The sequence below is a fragment of the Hemitrygon akajei genome, chromosome 3, assembly GCF_048418815.1.
Source record: "Hemitrygon akajei chromosome 3, sHemAka1.3, whole genome shotgun sequence".
Lineage (NCBI taxonomy): Eukaryota > Metazoa > Chordata > Chondrichthyes > Myliobatiformes > Dasyatidae > Hemitrygon > Hemitrygon akajei.
This window is the reverse complement of record NC_133126.1, coordinates 151079939-151095864: the sequence shown is the minus strand read 5'-3', so window position 1 is coordinate 151095864 and position 15926 is coordinate 151079939. Positions and strand designations below refer to the sequence as shown.

At 41.2% G+C, this 15926-nt stretch overlaps 1 protein-coding gene across 1 annotated transcript in view; it reads right to left on the bottom strand.

Annotated features, from left to right (window-relative positions):
* ankrd67 (ankyrin repeat domain 67) overlaps positions 1 to 12359 on the bottom strand; it is a 38217-nt gene extending 25858 nt beyond the window's left edge. Inside the window, exons 1-2 of the mRNA XM_073038698.1 lie at positions 12263 to 12359; positions 1937 to 2028 (exon numbers count right to left, since the gene is read on the bottom strand). The gene's annotated coding sequence lies outside the window, so the exon portion shown is untranslated. The remainder of the gene's footprint in view (positions 1 to 1936; positions 2029 to 12262) is intronic.
* Between the last annotated feature and the right edge of the window lie 3567 nt (positions 12360 to 15926).

Below are 15926 nucleotides of genomic sequence, written 5' to 3'. Positions count from 1 at the left end.
GCGCTGCAGTCTATAATGGGGAAAGTTTTGACATGGTCTTTGTTCAGGCAAAACCTGACTCTCTGCCTGAAGGTACACAAAGAGGGGCAGTGATATCTCGTTTGGGCTATGGGCTAGAGAATTGCGGTCAAGACCATTTGAACAGGCAGATTCTGACCTTTACCCTATTGAGTACAGGAATTGCGTCACTGTGTGATCGGAGTATGGGAATTGTACTACAGTAGTGAACAGCTATAATGCATGGGCTAGGCCCTGAAATAACACAATTTCTTCAAACCAGATTTCTCATGATATGCCAAACACAGAAGCGTGACATTGCTTTTCTGCAACTAAGACGTGCTTCGAGCAAAGTCCTTTAGAACGGTGTGTTAGCAAGTGATGGGGTGATTATGTGATCATTGTAATGAATTATGAGCCACTGAGGATCAAATGGTTATAATAAGTAATTCATTTCATTTCTTAAATTAAGTCTTGCTACCGAGTGCCCTCACCACCCATTTTATCTCTATCACACCTTCAAAACTCCCACTGCCCCCAAGAGGGGGCAATATCACTCACTATGGAACCACCGGCCAAAAAGGTGTGTAATTTCCATATTACAGCTACCAAGAGTGTAATAAAAGTGTTAGATCAGTAATTTTGACTTCGAGCTTGTCTTGTTCACCATTGTTGGATTCAGGTCTTCAATGTTCCAAAATTTTTGTAAGATGCTTTAAAGATAAGTGATGGAGTTGGTTCACCAGCTCTGTGACAGATCCAAGCTGCTGAATAGAATGGCCGTTTCTGCCATTGCCATTTGTGTTTTAAATAATGTCATGATTAATATGTTGGGAGAACTGCAGCCAGCTAACCATTCACTGCATGGATTGACAGATTTCTGTTAAAGGCATAGATTGCATTGTTCTTTATGCACAATTTTATCAATGTAAAAACTACAGTATTTAAAGTATCTATTATCCTCAGGGCTTATAAGGCTTATCTGCCACTTGGAATTTTATAGAAATCTCTAGGAAGCAAGACACTTTGAACAAAATAACTTGAGGGAGCAATTCCTGAAATTAGTGCACCCAGATTATCCACTGTGGCCAAGCAGAGACCCTACTGTAAAGTATTGCACTGATATTCATTAATAATTAATACACAGATCTCTGTTTTGATTGTGCATCTGAAGAAATGATACATTGTACATTTATTTAACAAAATGATCATTGTATTTGCTACATTGAGAAAAGAAATCGAAAAAGTTATCATGACAAGCGCAGTAAAAATCCCTGTGGATGCAGGTTCAGAATCCAGATGGGTTCAACTTATGTATAGACCCTTGACTCATAAACTCTGGACTTACTATATTGCTGTATATAAACAAATATTCATTTGAAGCAGTTTGTATATTTTGACTCTTGAACTACGTATTCTAATTAATCAGAATGAAATTGAGCTAAATACATCTTCAATGGACATTTTTAAATGTATTTTGATGTTTGTAGAAAAAGAAACATCTTATGTTGTCACCCGAGTGGGTCATTTTGACTATAAATAATGAGATAATATAGGGATCAAAAGTTTATATTGGAACCTTTAGGAAATATAGAAACATATTTCTGAGTAATTCCTGCAAATAACATCTTCCTCTCCACTCAACAGACATCTATAAATTGCAGACTTTTACAGAAAATCACTTTTTTGCATGGTTTTAAAATTCAATTAAAATGATCACCGTAGCATATTCTTTACTTTAGTAGTTCAGATCCATGCTAGCAATGTTAATCATTGTTTACCATTTTGCTTTCAACTTTCTCCAAGTTTTGTAAGAAATGAGAAGACAAAAAGAGACCTTCTAGTGTACATATTAATCAAAAATTATCCTTGGTGAAGTTGTTTGAGTTAACATTAGAAAAACTCTAATAATTAGTTTTGTTAAAAGACAGTTACTTACCAATATGTAATACTTTCTGAAGTGTAAGTCTGTGTAGTACTTCTTTAGCTTCCTGTTTCAACACTTCCTTGTGAACGTTAGGGTGATAAAACCTCAAAGAAATAATTGTAACAAGAAGTTCTGTTTAAATTCTGTCCAGAGAGAGGGTGAAAAACTTGAAGCAGGCATTTATCATCACTGAAATGAAAACAGAAATTTCTGGAAATGCTCGGTCGGTCAGGTGTCTTGATCTAAACACTGAACAAAGAGCTAGGTTCCAAAGGTGAGGTGATAGTGACAGCTCCTGTCAATAAAATAGTTTTTAACAGAGCATGGCATCAAGGAGTCCTAGTAAAACGGAGTCAAAAAAAAAGACCTTTCCTCTAGTAGGAGCCTTGCAGCATATAGAATCTTTACTGTAGTTGTAAATCAATCATCTCAGAATAGGACATCACTGCAGGAGTTCTTCAGAGCACTGCCTAGGCCCAACCATTTCCATTCAGAAAAGAAGCAGCTCACTGGTTTGAGTTAAGCAATCTGTTTCTGTTGCAGATGGGTCTTACCCTGGGGGGGGGGGGGGGATCTCTCTATTTGTGGTGAACTAGATATACCTGTCTGACTGCTCCTGTGGCTCCTCCCACAGACCCCTGTATAAAGGCGACTGTGGGCTGCTGCTCTCCCTCATTTTCCCCAGGATGTAGTGTTGTTTATTCTTCCAGTCAATAAAAGCCGATATCTCACTTCCTACGTCTCAGCGTGAGTTATCGATGGTGCATCACTGTTCCAGTAGGATTTATATCAATTTCTAGATGACATTGAGCAGAACTCTAACTGGAGAGACAGAGACTGACGATGCCAAAAAAGAACAAACTGCTGAAGGAATCACAGCAACTCAGACAGCATCTATGGAGGTAGGGGAATGCAGGTTGTGACCCTGGATCCTGTTGACTATCTCTTTGTCTTCATAAATCATCACAAGGAATCTGCTTCTGTTTTTTTCTTCTGAAGATTATTTTTATAGCACAAGCTCAGCCTGTGAACTCTGCTCAACTAAATATTCATTAATACTAGAAGTTTAAGAGGCTAATTGGATGTGATTTTTTGCAGATGGCTATTGATCTCTTCACATATGCAAATGCCTGTAATTTGTGAATGGAGCTGCACATGAAGGAGAGCCACGATGGCTGACTGTGAGGAGGAGGGCAAAGAAATGTTGCCAAAATGTCTCATTTTTTTGTTTGCCGGTCCCAAGGGAATTATCAGACATTCCCATTTACAATTACTGCAGCTGAAACCTGCAGGCACACACACTGCAGTAAGCTTTAAGTCATTGCTTTAAGTCATTTAAAAGTCTGCACCTCCCTCTGACTTCCTCACTGGGTGACCGCAGCCAGCTTGTCAGAACCATGACTTCCACCCTGCCTACCTCACTGCTCTGCTCTCTTGCCCCTCATCACCAGGTGTGGCTGGGTGCTGCTCAAATGCCATTATAAATTCACTGATGACACCACTGTTGGCAGAATCTCAGGTGGCAATGAGGAGTCAAACAAGAGTGAGATAGATAGGTTGAGTGGTATTGCAACAGCAGACCTACACACAAAGTCAGCAAGACTTAGGAAATGATAGAGGACTTCAGGAAGGGGAAGTCAGGAAGACAAACATCTCTCCTCATTTGAGGGTGTCAGCAGCGAAGAGGGTGAGAAATTACCAAAAGTTTGAGAAATTGATAATCCTGCCATCAGGTTGGAGGCTGTTCAGACAGAATATGGGGTTTTTTCCTCCAACCTGAGTTTGGCCTCATCGCAGCAGTAGGGGAGGCCATAGACTGACCTGTCAGAATGGGATTGGGAAGTGGAGTTGAAATGAGTAGCCACTGGGAGGTCCTGCCTCTTGTGGTGGACAGAGTGAAGGTACTAGATGAAGCGGTCCCCCAATCTATGTTGGATCTCACTGAAGTAGAGGAGGCCACTCTGGAAACAATGGACGACCCCAAAAGACTTGTAGATGAAGTGCCACCTCAGTTGGAGGGACTGAATGGTGGTGAGGGTGGAGGTTTGGGGGCAGGTGTAGCACTTGTCCTGCTTTCAGGGGTAAGTGCCGGAAGGGAGATCAGTGCAGATCGACGAGGGGTCAAGAGAGTCATATAGAAAGCAATCTCTACAAAAAGTGATCCCTATGAAAATAATGTGCTTGATGTGAAGGCTTGTGGGTGGTGGGTAAAGACAAGGGCAACCCTGTCCCTATTATGGCATCAGGAAGATGGGGTGAGAAGAGATGTGTGGGAAATGGAGGAGATGCATGTGAAGGCAGCATCAATCGATCAGCAGAGACAGATGACATGGATGAACTGAGAGAAGGGAATAGCTTTTTTACAAATGACATAGGAGGAGGTATAGTTGAGATAACTGCGAGAGTCACTAGGTTTAGAAAGATGTCAGTGGATAGTCTATCTCTCCAGATATGGGGACAGTGATCAAACGGGGGGAGAGACAAGTCAGAGATGGACCAAGTAAGTTTGAGGTCAGGGTGGAAGTTAGAGGCAAAGTTGATGAAATTGACAAAATCAGCATGGGTGCATGAAACAGCACCAATGCAGTCATCAATTTAGCTGAGAAGAGAATTGGCAAGTTAAGGCAGCATCTATGGAAAGGGAAAAAAACAGTTGGCATTTCAGGCCAAAGTCCTTCACCAGAATCTGTCCTGGCCTGGTGATAGGTCTATGGCTCAAAGCGTGGACTGTCTCCTCCATTCATGCTGCCTGACTTGAGTTTCTCCAGTATTTTGTGTGTGTTGCTCAAGATTTCCAGCATTTGCTGAATCTTTTGAGTCTGAGAAAAAGTTGGGGATCAGTACCAGTGTAGGCCTGGAATATGGACTGTTCCACCTAGCTGACAAAAATGGTAGTCCTAGCTGGGGCCTATGCAAGTGTCCGTGGCTACACCTCTGGTTTAGGGAAAGTGTGAGAGGCCAAAATAGAAATTGTTGAGGATGAGGACCAGTTCTACCAGATGGAGGCAGGTGGTGCCGGAGGGGACTTAGTTAGATCTTTTGTTCTGAAAAAAGTGGAGATCCATAAGACTTTCCTGATAGACAATAGACAATAGGTGCAGAAGTAGACCATTCGGCCCTTCGAGCCTGCACCGCCATTTTGAGATCATGGCTGATCATCTACTATCGATACCTGGTTCCTGCCTTGTCCCCATATCCCTTGATTCCCCTATCCATAAGATACCTATCTAGCTCCTTCTTGAAAGCATCCAGAGAATTGGCCTCCACTGCCTTCTGAGGCAGTGCATTCCAGACCCCCACAACTCTCTGGGAGAAGAAGTTTTTCCTTAACTCTGTCCTAAATGACCTACCCTTATTCTCAAACCATGCCCTCTTGTGCTGGACTCTCCCAGCATCTGGAACATATTTCCTGCCTCTATCTTGTCCAATCCCTTAATAATCTTATATGTTTCAATTAGATCCCCTCTCAATCTCCTTAATTCCAGCGTGTACAAGCCCAGTCGCTCTAACCTCTCTGCTTAAGACAGTCCAGACATCCCAGGAATTAACCTCGTGAATCTACGCTGCACTTCCTCTACAGCCAGGATGTCCTTCCTTAACCCTGGAGACCAAAACTGTACACAATACTCCAGGTGTGGTCTCACCAGGGCTTTGTACAAATGCAAGAGGATTTCCTTGCTCTTGTACTCAATTCCCTTTGTAATAAAGGCCAACATTCCATTAGCCTTCTTCACTGCCTGCTGCACTTGCTCATTCACCTTTAGTGACTGATGAACAAGGACTCCTAGATCTCTTTGTATTTCTCCCTTACCTAACTTTACACCATTCAGATAATAATCTGCCTTCCTGTTCTTACTCCCAAAGTGGATAACCTCACACTTATTCACATTAAACGTCATCTGCCAAGTATCTGCCCACTCACCCAGCCTATCCAAGATAGGGGACAGATGTGTATAGGCACTGGACGTTCCAATTAAAATAAGGTCATCTAGACCAGGAAACTGGAAGTGATTAAAGTGATGGAGAGCACGTGAAGTGTCACGGATATAGGAGAGAGGGATAGAACAAAGGGAGACAAAATGGTATGTGGACCCGGGGCACAATCTGGTAAAAATGATAGGCGTACAAGGGCAGTCAGGTTTTAGGAGCTTGGGTAGGAGGTGGAAATGAGCAGTGGGGGGTGGAGGGGAGCAGGAAAAACAATGAGGTTGGTGGCAGTGAATGGGAGATCTCCACAGTTGAGGTTAGTGATGGTGTGGGAGACAATGGTCTGGTGCTCTTTAGTTGGGTCCTGTACATGGGCCATCAAGGAATTGCCTCTTCAGGAGGTGGTTCCTCAAGAAAATGGCATCCATCATTACAGGCCCTCACCATCTTGGACACACCTATGTCTTCCTTCAGGAAGAAGGTACAGAGCCTGCAGACCCACTCAACATTTTAGGAGTGATGCACCATCAATAACTCTCGGAGACGTGAGGAGAGATATAGGCTTTTATTGGCTGGAAGAAAGAACAAGCAGCAAGTGACCACCACACTACATCCTGGAGACTGAGGCTGGGGCTGTGGCTCCAATCGCCTTTATACCAGGGTCCATGGGAGGAGCCACAGGAGCAGTCAGCAGGGGGGGGCGTGTCCAGACAGGTATATGTAGTTCACCACAAGGAGCAGCTTCTTCCCCTCCACTATCAGATTACTGGAAGATCCATAAATTCTAATTTGCTATTCATCTTTTTCACTGATTGCTTATTCTTTGTAATTTAGGAGTATTTTTTATCTTGCACTCTACTGCTGCTCCTGCAAAAAAAAAAATTACATGACATATGTCACTGATAATAAACCTGATTCTGATTTTGAGCCCTGCCTACAGTAATATTTTATAATTCAATACCTGGGAATAATTTCGGCTGGTGGGAGGTGGGAAACAGGATTTGCAGGGTTTTCTGTCAGATGAGATACAAATAGCTTCTGCCAAATTGAATTCTTTTATTCAGGTGATGTGTTGATAGGATTTTCATGTGTCTGGGAGATGATGCAATCTAGACAGCTGGCACTCCACACCTGACATATCACTTTGTAAGGAGAGCTCATTAGCTAAGACAAATGAAATTCTCTTTGAAGTACAGTGCAATTACTGCATGGAAAACCAAATGTGTGGTCCTTAGGGGAAATGCTCAATGAATATTATATATTGTAATCTAAATTAAAAAAAACCACAAGATTGCTCAAGATTTCCAGCATCTGCAGTCTCTCTTGTGTCTAAGATTGACTATATGATATCTTACATAAACAGAGTTCTGCATTCCATGTGAACTCTGTATAACAAGATATCACTGGAACTGAATACTGATACCTAAAATGCTGCTCCCTAGCCAGAGAGTATGATTTGAAGGTCATATTATTTTAGTCTTGTGGTCGACAAGGAAATACTTTAACCAAAGTAGAGTTTAACGCTGTTTCACCACAAGGGGTGAGGCCTCCTTCTGTGCGTACCACAGTAATTCCATTCGTGGAAAGTACGTAAATACTAAAATGATGAAGTTTTCATCAGTTGCTCAGATTGGCTTGTCAAAATGAGGTAGCTAGAAACCAGGAGAACCAAAAGATTTCCTAAAAAGAGAAAGAAATACATTGAAAAATATTACCCATAGAAATCGTTGTTAAGCAATCATCTGTAAATGTGTTTCTAGCCTCTGCTCTTGTTATGTAAATTCAGTTTACTTTTAGATATTGCTGTGGTATGACTAGGATGTGAAGTAATTTCTGGCTGACGGGGTGGATGAGATCAAGAGTGAGATCCAATGGCCAGGAAAGCGGTTCTTGGAAAGCAAAGGGCATGAAAGGACGCAGAAGTCATGGTCGTTCACTGCAACCAAGGAAGACCCCAGTTGTGATGATTACTTGTATCACTGGAACCCCTGAGGATGAGAGAGTGGAACTGCCCTAGTGTAATGCTCTTCCACTTTAAAACCTCTTCCGCAGTTTTTGTTTTGGACAACTGATCAATCTGCATGTCAAAAGGTCCATGGACAAATTTTGTATTGTAAACTTTAGAAGCATGCTGACTGCATAAACCTCGCCAGAGGAATTCCATTCTGAAAAGGTGAGGTTATGAAGCCCAGTTTTCCAAAATCTGTGTTACTGAAATCTGCAATTTCTGGAGGCAAACGTTCAGGCATGTTCACGTGTAAATCTCAATGATCTGGCTTCTGGAACATTTCATTCATTTGATGATAATCTCTCAGGTTGCACCTCTTCACCTGCGATCTGTAGTTATGGACGAGAAATCTCATATACCTTAACGGATGCATGATGTTGGGATTTGTCAGCATTGACTTCACTTGTGCCCATTAGTGCAGTCTTGAAGAACTCATTTCATTTAATGAATAGAATAGATTTCCACTCAAGTGTCTATGATGTTGAAAATTGTGAGAATGACCTATTTTGCCTACTGAATCCAGTGCATAATCTGGCTGCTGTAGAGTGTTAAACCAAATTATGTAATGGGATCATCATAGCTTTCAGTGGTAGACTGAGGGTGGGGATGTGAAGGGAAAAAGCATGAAATAAAAACATGAGTTGGCCATGCAATCTAGTGTTCCTGCTTCACCATTCATTAAGATTTGAAATGCCATTTTTCTGCAATAATCCCAGATATCTTGATTCTTTAAATGTTGAAAGCTGATGAGAGTTTGGATATTTTCAGTAATCGAGCCTCCACTGCCCTCTAGGGGACAGAATTGCAACGATTCACTGTTGTCTGTGTGAGAGAATGTTACCTCGCCTCAGTGACAGAGAACCAGAGATCAGCTCAGTTTAATGTAAGTTATTCGGTCTGAAATTATTGTATCATTGCTCCATCCTGTGGCGGTTCTTGTTTTCAGTGGAGACAACTTAGGGGAGCTTCTACTAGGTTCGCCTTGTGGTCCTGGCACTGTTCTCTGGATCCTTTTTGCATTACTTATGAGGACTTCAATGTACTTTCTGAAACTCTCTTTTCTTTGTGGCAGACACGGTGTATTGCTGTTGTCCAACTACCATAGGTCGTGTGCCTCCTAATGTCCTCTGATTGTGCTGAATTTAGCCTAGTCCCGTCAGGTACTGTACAGCAAACACGAGGAAATCTGCAGATGCTGGAAATTCAAACAACAACACACACAAAATGCTGGTGGAACACAGCAGGTCAGGCAGCATCTATAGGGAGAAGCGCTGTCGACGTTTCAGGCCGAGACCCTTCGTCAGGACTAACTGAAAGGAAAGATAGTAAGAGATTTGAAAGTAGGAGGGGGAGGGGAAAATGCGAAATGGTAGGAGAAGACCGGTACTGTACAGACTGTTTTAGTGTTTCCTTCTTGCGGAAAAATGCCCTAACACTATTGCACATTTTCTTTAGCAGTATTGTGATTTTTAAGAAAAATAAATTGGTGACTGCTTTGTAAGTAATGAATTTTTTGAGCACTTTAAAAGATACTGTGACACTCTGGGGGGGGGGGGGGGGGTGGTCAACAGCTCTCTCCAGCGTTCCTAGTGGCAGCCCTATTTATTGTTCTTGTTTTAAAATGTGTTTGTGGGATTATGGTGGGATGTTCAAGTTCATTATTGTTACATTTTAGCCTGGGTTATACTGTTGTTTGCCTGTGTGTTGTGGGTCACCCTGACTGTAACCGCTGTAACCGGGGTGCGTAATAATCACCTCCTCTGTCTGTATGTGACTGAGTGGGTTCTTTCGCCCGGTCATAGTGCCTCATCTGTTTTTTTTGGTGCTTGTCGCAATAAAGACGTCAGTTGAGATAAACTAGCTTTTCTCATTCGTCATCATGGACTCAATGCTTACCACAATATAATCCAATTTGCAAGCAGAATTATACTGTAGGTTCTGTGGTTAAAGCTGAAGCATTAAATAATACAATCCATACCAAACTGGATCAGATATCACGCAGGATAGTTTGGTCTCTTTGCAAATTATTCATTTAATTTTGTCCAAATTTTTCAGATTAAGTTAGTCAAAAATGACAAGTAGATCAGTATAGTGATATATTCACTTTCTAATGATAAGGCTATACAAAGTGAAGCTGCCCTAGAGTATGAGATAACACCATACAAAGTAAGACCCAATGGAGTTCTGCATTTGCTATTTCAATGAGGAATCCAGTTGATCTCTCTTCTCTTTCCTCTTACCCTTTATCTCTATTGAATATTTATCCAATCCTCTTTTTATTCAGCTCTCTTTAGAAACTATAATGGAATCTTTGTCTACCACCCTATTTGTGTAGTATTTAAGTTCTTATTTTTAAATGTTGAAATGGGGACCAACTTCTATCAGCAAAGCCATGGAATAGCCATGATTCTATCCATCAATTCAAGATTGCCTGTTCTCTTCTGTTCTGCAATAGATTAATGAGGATTGTTGGGGGAATTCCTCCAGGAAAATGTCAGTGGCTCTTCCCCACAGATCTGCTCTGGTCTTGCCATTTCATCAGGACCTTTTCACTTTCCTTCTGGCCAAGGCTTTTACAGCCCAGCCTGACATAGAAAAAACTTGTCAAGTCCTTCTCTCCTAGAACTGCTGGAGATCACCTACCAAGTCCCTCTGCTGTATTGATAACTCGGGGGCGTTCCATCTGCCTTGCTGCACCAACTCAGAGAACCACCCACAGAAGGTCCAATAAAGATGCCAGGAAATCATAGACTGAAGGAATGCAGAAGCATTTTTACATTTGTTTGCTTTGAGTGAATTTATAGAACGAGAGTTGTTTGCAAAATTGTTCCAGACCTTATAACGTGTTTCAATTATTTACCTACAGGTTTCCTAAGACAAAATCTTAATGCATTACTTTTACACACCACTGCCTGTGGAATAATTGAACCTAACTAAAAGTTTAGAAAACTTTCATGAATGTGAAAAGTTGAATCAGCAGCTAGAAGAAATCTAACTATTAACCTGTAAATATTTTATGATCGTAACGCTAATGGGGAGAGATTGGGGATGGTACTTCATTTCTGTTTAATGTTGTGTTCAGTTGTGTTAAGTTAAGGGTTGATGTTACTTGCTGTGTAGGATTGAAAATTGGCACTGGCTTTACATAGCTAATAGATATTGATCTGCCTGAACAATCCTTTACAGAGAATGCATAGAAAAGGGGCTTCTGCCGCAGCACAGCCATTCAGCAATCTGTTCTCCAACAGAATTGCCTACATTTTGAAGGCTGTATTGTGTAAGTACTAGCTGTCTTCTTTTGCACTAAGAATAGTTCTGCTCCCAAAACCATTCCTGTTGCCTTCTACCCAGCAAAAATTTTGTAGGATAGTCTGAAATAGCAAAGAGACAAATGGTTCTCAAGTGAATCTCTTTATATAACCATATAACAATTACAGCACAGAAACAGGCCATCTCGGCCCTTCTAGTCTGTGCCAAACGCTTACTCTCACCTAGTCCCACCTACCTGCACTCAGCCCATAACCCTCCATTCCTTTCCTGTCCATATACCTACCCAATTTTTTAAAAAATGACAATACCAAACCTGCCTCTACCACTTCTATTGGAAGCTTGTTCCACACAGCTACCGCTCTCTGAGTAAAGAAATTCCCCCTCGTGTTACCCCTTAACTTCTGCCCCTTAACTCTCAACTCATGTCCTCTTGTTTGAATCTCCCCTACTCTCAATGGAAAAAGCCTATCCACGTCAACTCTATCTACCCCCTCATAATTTTAAATACCTCTATCAAGTCCCCCCTTCTATGCTCCAAAGAATAAAGACCTAACTTGTTCAGCCTTTTTCTGTACTGACACCAACCTGCACACTTCAAAGAAAGTGAGCATCTTAGACCTTGCTTTCAAGTTTAAAGGCAAACATTACACCATGCATTTATTTTCCTTGCATCCACCCTGAAAAAGACCAGAATAGCAGTGTAAATCAACAATGGTAAAGAGCAGGTGTCCCTTGTGTTTCCCAATTTGTAACCAAGTTTTTGAGCTATCCAGCTACACAGAAAAGCACTTGGGAAAAAACAGTTGTCACAGTTATCAGAGGAATATCTACGGATTGCAGTAATCGGAATAAGCAAGAACATTTTCAAAATCAGACGATTATATTTTAGATATGATTTGTATTTATAGATCTAATAATTAGTTAACATTGGCTGTTCATTCTGTTCAAAACAGTGAAAGAAAATTAGCAGTAACCAAACTTGAGAGATCCATAATGGATGTGTTCTTTCTTACAACATTGATGGTCTTACACATTTATTGCATTTGTCATCTTTCTCTTCATCCATCATTGAATGTTCAGACAAAGACTTAAAATAAAAATCAAAGTAACAGGGTAAGGAATAAAATATTTACCTGTATTGTGTAGTAAAATACTAAGGATTCAAGGACTTCTAAATCTTTTAAATGGTTCGTTCCATTTTTGTTATGGTTTCCATTCTTGTAAGCAGTGAACAAATCCACCAGGGGGAAGCACAACTTTACAAGATGCCTTCTTTAACTGTTTGTGGTAGTGCACTATTTTTGTAGACCATTAGAATGATGGCTTTGAGTTCTGATGGAAAATAAATCTGTTGGAAGGTGGGTGATAGTCTTGGGTTATTGGTGTAGTTGGTGTGATATTTGTAGATCTATTAATTGACTATCAAACTGCAAATGTAGGAAATCTGAAATAAAAACAGAATATGCTGGGAAAAACTCGGATGGATGGGTGGGCTGGTTTTGAGTCTGTACTGGTGAAGGGTCTTCCATCTCTTTCTCTTTCCACAGATGTTTCCTGACCTACTGTGTTTTACCATATTTTCTGTTTTTATCCATGTGACCTTCTTGATCGGCATTGTCTTTTGCACATTGTACTTGTGTCTTCAGAACTTGAGTAAATTAACTATGAGAATCATTTTCTGGAGAGCCTTGGTTCCCTGTAACAAAAAAAAACTGATTTCCCTACTTCTTAGTATGACTACTTTACAAGATTTGTACCGACTTTCATTTCACAGTATCCTACACAATTCACTTCAAGTAAAATTTAGCGAGCATTTTAAAAAATGGAATTCTAAAGAAGACAAAACACTGGAAGTATCTAGCATGTCAGGTTGCACAGAGAAACAAGTTTACTTTTCAGGTCACATACCCTTCATTAGAGAAGACATGAAACTTGTAGGAAGGGAGGGGGATGTTTCTGATGGTGTAAAATTGGGGACACTATAGGGAAAAGCTATAAATAGGTTATCTGGTAATGAGTGAACAAGTAACACGTACAAATACGGGAGGAACTTAGCAGGTCATGCAGCATCAATGGAAAGGAATAAACTGTCAACGTCTTGGGCTGAGTCACTTCATCAGGACTGGAGATCTAGTCTGTAGTCTAGTGTAGTTTTTTCCTGTGTTGTTTTTTACGTAGTTCAATCTAGTTTATGTACTGTGTCATGTAACACCATGGTCCTGAAAAAACGTTGTCTCATTTTCACTATGTACTGTACCAGCAGTTATGGTTGAAATGACAATAAAAGTGACTTGACTTGACTTGAGAGGAAGGGGGAAGAAGCCAGAATAAGACCTACCACCAAACAACTTTACATCCCCCTACTCTCCGCTTTCCTCAGGGATTGCTTTCTCCATGATTCTCTTGCTCACTGATCTCCCTCCTGGCACTTACCCTGCAAGTGTCAGAAATGCTGCACCTGCCCATTAACCTCCTCCTTCACCTCCATTTAGTGCCACAAACAATCCCTTCAGGTGAAGCAACGCTTCACCTGTATCAGGTGCTCCCAACATTGGTGAGACATGATGTAGATCTGGGGACCTCTTTGTCAAGCACTTATGCACCATCCACAAAAAGCAAGACTTCTTGGTGGCCAACCATTTTAATTCCAATCCCCACTCCCATTCCGACATGTTGGCTCATTGCCTTCTCTACTGCCACAATAAGGCCACTCTCAGGTTGGAGGAGCAACCCCTCATATTCCATCTGGGTAGCCTCCAACCTGATAGCATGAACGTTGATTTCTCAAACTTTCGGTAATTTCCCCCCTCCCCCTTCCCTCCTCTTCCATTCACATTCTGGATCCCCTCTTACCGCTTCTCCTCCTCACCTGCCTGTCACCTCCACTCTGGTGTTCTTCCTTCTTCTTTTTCTCCTCTAGTCTACTCTCCCCTCCTATCAGATTCCTCCCTTCCTTCTTCAGCCCTTTACCTTTTGCACATATCACTTCCCACCATCTGACCTCATCCTTCCCCACACATCCGACTTCATTTATCACCTCCTAGCTTGTATTCCTTCCCCTCCCCCACTTCTTATTTTGACTTCTTCCCCCCTTCCTTTCCAGCCCTGATGAGGGGTTTCAACTTGAAATGTCGACTGTTTATTCCTTTCCATAGACACTGCCAGACCGGTTGAGTTCCTCCAACATTTTGTGTGTTATCCTGGATTTCTGGCATCTGCAGAATCTTTTGTGTTAATAAGTGAAAGCGAGCAGCTAGAGGGTGAGAACATAGTCAAAAAGATGTTGGAGTTTTGAAATGCAGAAGGACCTGCCCATCAAGTGAGACTGGGTATGTCCTCTTCTGGTGGTGCAACAGCTGAGTGAGGATCATAAATGGATCACTGATATAGATTGAGAAATCAAGTTATCTGAAATTGTAGGATTCAATATTGAGTCCAGAAAGCTGTATTCTTCCCTGTCAGATTAAGGTCTGTGTTGGGTCTCGCTGTGCAATGCCTACTTAGGGGCAATGAACCAATGAACTACCTTGCAGTGCAAAACCAACAACAATTCAATGTTGCAAAGAAAATTGGTCTGGAATGGAGAATTTTCGTCTTTGTTAACACCACCAGCATGTAAAACATTTCCAAGAATTTGAAGTATTTGGTGTTCAATAGTACTGAATAAAGACCTGGGTTATTTAAATTTGGCACCTAAACTGGTCGCCAGAAAGACAACCTGTAGACTCCCGAGCACACAAGTGATGGATGGAAGGCAATAAGTGAACAAATAGAAATAGCTTGTCTGATTTTGTAGAGGAGCTGTGTATACAGATCAGAGGTTGTTGTAACTTGTGAAAATATTACAGTACAGAATAAAGTAATTTCTCCTTTATCTTTGAAAGGTTACTACTGCAGCATGGACTTGAGCAGCAACAACACTGTATCTCTTCTCTTCTGTGAGCTATTTGATACATTTTTCAATAATTTTGAACCAATTGCTTGTGATAACTAAATCTCCCATTTGATCACCATCTGTGAAAGTCATTTCTTTAACACTTTCTGTTTTCATCTTCTGCTTCCTGGTTAATGTTCCCCTGGCCAATAGGGAGCTTGTATCAATATTTTTGTCTGTAAGACCTCTTCAGCTCATGTTTAATCCTCTTTGATTTGGTGTGAAAAGGGATGGGGGAGGGGATGGTCAGTGGGAATGAGACTCCCCAGACACTAACATCTTAATTTGGGTCATTATTCATGGCAGCATTGTCATTGGCCTGCTCTGTCGAGTATTTTCATTATTTCTTCATGGCTGTGTGCTATGGTGCCTCTGCTAACCTGCCCTATTCATCTTTCCAATATCATTTTTCTTTAGCTTCTACAAATGGAATCAATAGATCAAACAGCTAAGACTTGTTCTTCTTTAGGGAAATTTGGGCATTTTATGCTGCTTTCTTTCACCTATGCTCTTTTACAGTAAATCAGAATCAGAATCAGGTTTAATATCACTGGCATATGTTGTGAAATGTGTTAACTTTGCGGCAGCAGTACAATGAATTACAGAAAGTAAGTATATGTATATTAAATAGTTAAATTAAGAATAATAGTGCAAAAACAGAAATTAAAAATAAAGTAGTGAGGTAGTGTTCATGCGGTCAATGTCCATTTAGAAATCGGATGGCAGAGGGGAATCACTGAGTGTGTGCCTTCAGGCTCCTGTACCTCCTTCCTGATGGTAACAATGAGAAGAGGGCATGTTCTGGGTGGTGGGGGTCCTTGATGATGGAAACCACTTTTCTGAGGCTCTGCTTCTTGAAGGTG